The following is a 5,764-nucleotide window of genomic DNA, read 5'->3' on the forward strand; positions in this document are numbered from 1 at the left end:
TTAGTTTATAATGTAGAAAATGACTGAAATTCATGTTTCGTCCTTATAGTTTTTAACTTATAAAATAACATTTTTAGTTCGTATAGTTTTTTTTTAATCTATAAGAAAACAGAATAGTTATAGTTTTGGTCACTATAATTTTTCAAATTTAAGAATTTATACTCTTTAGTTTTTAATTTAGAAAATTACAATTTTGGTCTTTTTTTTTTCTCATTTTACTTATTATTATATAATAAATATATAATTATCTATTACTTGCTTTAACAAATAGATCATCTTTATCTTCAAGTAATTTTACATACCAACATTTGCCGAGACTTTAGTCTCTTTCAAAAAAAAACTTTACGTACCAACAAATTTCTGTTAATTTAATCAATCCAAAGTCCGAACGAATGAACCATTTTGGAAGTCGACTCACGGGAAACCATTAATGGAAAATCCTCTATCAACAAGAATCGTTTGGCCAGTGATATAAGAAGCAGCAGGCATACAAAGAAACGCGACCACTGATGACACTTCATTCGCTTCAGCCACGCGTTTCAAAGGTATTCTTGATACCATTGTATTTAAAAACTCCTCACTATTAAGCAACTACACAACACAAAATAAATTCTTACAATACGATCAAAATAATACAAATAGAAAGAAGGCTAAAATTGAGGTATATTACACTTTCCACAAGCGGGGTCCTAGTGCACCCTGGAGCTACACCATTACTCCGAATGTTATCTTTAGCCCATTCACAAGCTAAATTCTTTGCAAGTTGATTCATAGCAGCTACGAACAGAAAATGGAAGCTTAAAATTTCTTGTAACACCAATTACAATGATCAGGAAAATCAAAGTATTACCTTTAGTGGGTCCGTAGATAGATGTATAATTAACATGAACATACAGAACCTGCAACAGAGGAAATGAAGACAATGCTTCCAAATCCAGAAGCTTTTAAAAGAGGATGTGAAAGTTGAGAGATATGGTAACACGATTCCAAATTTGTAGCCATGACCAGGGAATACTCTTCTGCAGTATACTCCAAACTGGGTCTCACTATGTTCGTCCCAACATTGTTTATCTACAGTTTCGAAGTTTGTATAATTATTTGTAAGAATACAATTAGTAACACAAGAATGAATAATGAATGTGTTCGTTTCAGAAGATTAGGAATTCCTGCAAAATAAGATGAAACTTGATGTATCGAAGAATTCCCTAATTTATCGGTGAAATAAAATCAAAAGAACTTACTAGAATGTTGAGCTTTCCATTGAAGATAGAGGAGACTTTTTCTAGAAGCTGTTGGCGTTGAGGTCGAGAAGTTGCGTCGCAGACGGATCCAGTGACGGTGAAGCCCTTGGAAGACCATTCTTGTAAGCGGTGGTTGAGCTCAGCCTCGTTGCGAGAGCAGGTGTGTACTGCCGCCCCTAACTCTGCCTATTCCTCCACCACAGCGCAGCCGATCCCACGTGTGCCGCCGGTGACGAGAGCAGTCATGCCGGCGAGAGACCATCTGGAATTTCTAGTTTTAGAACTGCTCTCCGCCGCTGCCGCCGTCGTCATGTTATCCGATTGCTTTTGCAGTCGATATCTTCGAGAAGATGACTAGTTTAGACCTTCCGGTTTATAACAAGCAGATGATGTAGTTGCTGAATATGGTCCATAATTTCTCACTCAATCAACGCATGACCTTTTTTTTTTTTTTTTTTTTGGTTCGTATCACGCTTCTTTGTGCGTAATTGATTTCCGCCAAAAGGAAAAACTACTTGAGGTACATATTTTGATTGTGAATTTTTTACATATTTTATTTGAATTTTTTTTACATTAATTACTAAATTGTCTTTTTATTTTAATAAAAATATTCCATTAAACTTTCATTTATATTTTAAGGAAATTTGCAGTAAATTCTAAATATTTTATAAATTTATGGTTTAATCTTAATTTTTATTTTTTTAACAAAAAAATCCCTAATTATTTTATATTTTGTCTAAATTAATGAAACAATTTTTATTTTTTTTCGTATGACAAAGTATTGTATAAAATTAGATAATCAAGATTTTTATGTTCAAAAAAAATGTTTGGATTAAACTATAAACTGACCTAGATTATAATTCGCGTTAAACGCTGGGAAACGCATAAAAACATACAAATGTTTGTAGATATTGTATAACAATTATTAAAAAAATTATGGTTATTGGTATTATTAAAATGTATAGAAGATACATTGAAATCAATAAATATCAATAATCGTTGAACCTCTTTGTAGACTACATGTTTTATCTTATTAGTTGAACGACATTTTTCATCATATATGAGTACCTTAAAAATCGGATATAATTACATTAGTGTAATTTGATAAAATATTGATGTATAAAATATTAGGGACAAGACTTTTAGCTTATTTTCTTTTGAAGAAGATGAATCGTCACTTGAATCCATCACTTTGTTTTAATGTTAATGTTTCTTATATATATATATATATATATATATATATATATATATATATATATTAGGGACAAGACTTTTAGCTTATTTTTTCTTGAAGAAGATGAATCGTCACTTGAATCCATCACTTTGTTTTAATGTTAATGTTTCTTATATATATATATATATATATATATATATATATATATATATATATATATATATATATATATTGGTGGGTTTTAATATTTTATATGAGTAAAGTAATAATTATAATGGGTAACATTATCTAAGAAATAAATGTTTGAAATATCTTTGGAGAAAAAAATCGGAACCATTAAAAAAATTATATAAGGAAAATACAAATTTAAATTGGGTGAAATTATTGATGAAATTAATGATGATTAAATTGGTAGGTTATGATTGTAATCTGATTTTGGAAAATTTGAATTTGATAGAGAAAACGCATAAGTCGTCAAAATATAAATTTTTAAATGCAGTGTAAAATATAAAAAAAAAAAATACATATAAAGTTATAAAAAACCGAAACAATAAAAAAAATAAGTTAAAGCAATATAAAAAAAATATATCATAATAAATAAGAATCATTTTGTCACATGTCATTTTCTCGTTCATTTCGACGCATGACAATTTTTGGTATGAATTATTTATTTTTCACTTTTTATTATTCTATATTTTTCAATTATTTAAAAATATTACTTAATTATATTGTTATATAAGCATAAACATTCTAATTAAACGTTTCTTCCATAATAAAGTTATTTAATTGAAACCAATATTAACAACCAATATATTGTTTTTTCATTCCATTAAATATTTATAACTATTTCATTTATTCAAATAAAATCATAGAGCATAATTTATGGAAAGTTAAGTGTTATATGGATTTAATTTTAGTATTTAATAATGACAACTATTTCATTTATTCAAATTAAGTCGTAGGGTTTTCCATGACCAAGATATGACCTTTCAAAGATAGGACCGATCAGGAAAAAATGTTGAAATAAGAGTTTTGGCTTTTTAAATTAAAAAAAACCACATATATACATTGTTATTAACTAAATATGTTAAATACAAAATAGAAATTGCAATGATCTTAAATCAGTCAATCTGAAGCATTTAGTTCATAATTCTTTCTTCTTGACTCTTTTATCATAGATCTTAAAAAAAATCAGAGAATCTAAATTGAGAGCGAGGCTTCAAAAATTAGTGAAATCGGGAGTGAAGTTTCGAAAATCAGAATTGGAGACTGGGTCTAGGGACAAAAATCAAAATGTATTGTTCATTTTTTATCTGTCTAACTCATTTATGATATTCTTTAGAAGTAGATTGGTTTTTTTTCTAATTCCTTTTTCCTCGAATTCAGAAGATTAAAGCAACAATATGTCCACCTTCAATATAGCTTTGCGACTTACATGTTTCTGATTTCAAATTTTCTTCAAGCATCAAAATCAGATGTTATTATACATTTTTTTATCCATTTGTACATTTGTGATATTGTTTAGTAGAAAATAAGTTATTTTTTTGCATTATTTATGATCCCTATTTTCTAAAATTCATAAGCATTGAAGCAACGATCTATTGACTTTCAATCTATGTTGGAAGTTTAAAGGTATCTGATTTCAGATTTTTTGAAGTGTCCAAATTTAGAAGGTAACTTATTGATTTCTGATTTTTTTAATTAGAAGCAAATCAAAGTTTCTGTAACGCCCCAAATTTAGAGTCAAAAAATTTCTTTAAAAACATTACTAATTCATAACGTTAAGTTATTCAAACATACAAAAAGGGTTTATATGACAAATCATAGTTTCATTTCCAAAACACTTGTTTAATTATCAGAGTAAATATCCCAGGCTAACTTGCTGTGGTGTGTGCACTGCAAACCTCCCGAGCTCCTCTTCTGAAAATTGAATACCTGAATCCAAAACTGAAAACCGTAAGCACGAATCTTAGTAAGTTCCCCAACCTACCGCTTACCAAACATATCTATGATCCATACTTGCCATACATAATACTGAGCACATAACCACATTTTGTGAATACTGGGCCACGCCCGCTATTTCGGGCCCCACCCACCACCTTGGGCCTCGCCCGCTACAACGGCCTCGCCGCTCCAGGCCCCGCCTGGCTTCGAGCCCCGCTCGGATACATATATGTTTCTCTTAGGCCCCGCCTGCTAATATATACTAACACATAAACATACCACAACACATAACCGAATATATACTGTTGAATCCTGTTCTAAGGCCTCGCCTATCTTGGGCCTCGCTCTTGTCCTGCTAGTGATGAGTCGTGGAACCCCGTCCACACTCCTTCTGATAGTGAGATACGGGCCCAGCCCACACTCACACCTTTCCTAACTTGGGCCTTGCCCCCTGCTCTACTGCTAATGAGATATGGAACACCGTTCATACTCTGCTATTGGTGAGATACGGGACCTCGCCCACAATCACCTTCCTACCAGGCACATACATGTATCACACAGACAACAAGTATAAACTATCATATAAACCATTCCTTGGGCACCCGCCCGCTACCATTTAACCTTGGTCCTGAATGCTATACTAGCATACTATGCCTAGGGCTAACCCCCGGGTCTTCCTACTCATAACTACATGGGTCGACATTATGGCCGTAGACCCATCCACACAAGGGAACTCACATGCACTGATGAACGTTGCTGATAACCCTATGGCTGCTGCCCGACAACTTTCTGGACCGCTGCTCCACTAGCTCCCCGAGCTACTATTATCAATATAACACTTAGTTCCAAACTGAACTCTAGAAGTCAAACTAAGTCAACCCTGGTTAAAGTCAAAGTCCTGGTCAAAGTTAACCTTCCAGTTGACTCGACTCGCCGATTCAACTCATAGACTCACTAAGTCCCTAAACTCAGAAACTCTCCAAATACGACTCAACTCGCCGAGTCACCCCAAGACTCGTCGAGTTCAACGATCTCTGAGTACCATTCTGTCCAAATCGCTGAGTCACCACTCAACTCGCTGATCTTCGTCTTAACCAGAAAAGATTGAGGTTCTGCGACCAGACTCGCCGATTCCAAGGCCATCTTCAACAAACTCGCCAATTTGTTCTTCCAACTCGCTGAGCCCATGCTCATGTTCATAAAACTCACCGAGTACACCCATGTGACTCGCCGAGTCTCTTCAGATCTCAATCCATACAGTGGATTTTCGAGCCATGCAGGGGCTCCAATCCATAGATCCATTCTTTTATAGTCTATCCCCCACGTAAAGTTGCAAACTTTACGTGAAACCAAGGAGCCAAAGGCCCAAAACACTCTAGGGCTAGGGTTTATGACAAAGGGACTT

General features: G+C 33.2%; 1 pseudogene across 1 annotated transcript; it reads right to left on the reverse strand.

Moving 5' to 3' along the window:
* Positions 1-259: 259 nt before the first annotated feature.
* Positions 260-1,693, reverse strand: LOC145072763 (tropinone reductase homolog At5g06060-like; annotated as a pseudogene). The gene is made up of 4 exons (XR_013691145.1): positions 1,242-1,693; positions 851-1,071; positions 671-777; positions 260-591 (listed from the first exon to the last, which is right to left on the reverse strand). The product of XR_013691145.1 is annotated as a tropinone reductase homolog At5g06060-like (transcript).
* Positions 1,694-5,764: the final 4,071 nt, after the last annotated feature.

This window comes from Lactuca serriola, chromosome 9 (genome assembly GCF_051521515.1).
Source record: "Lactuca serriola cultivar US96UC23 chromosome 9, Lser_US96UC23_V15, whole genome shotgun sequence".
In the NCBI taxonomy this organism is placed as follows: domain Eukaryota; kingdom Viridiplantae; phylum Streptophyta; class Magnoliopsida; order Asterales; family Asteraceae; genus Lactuca; species Lactuca serriola.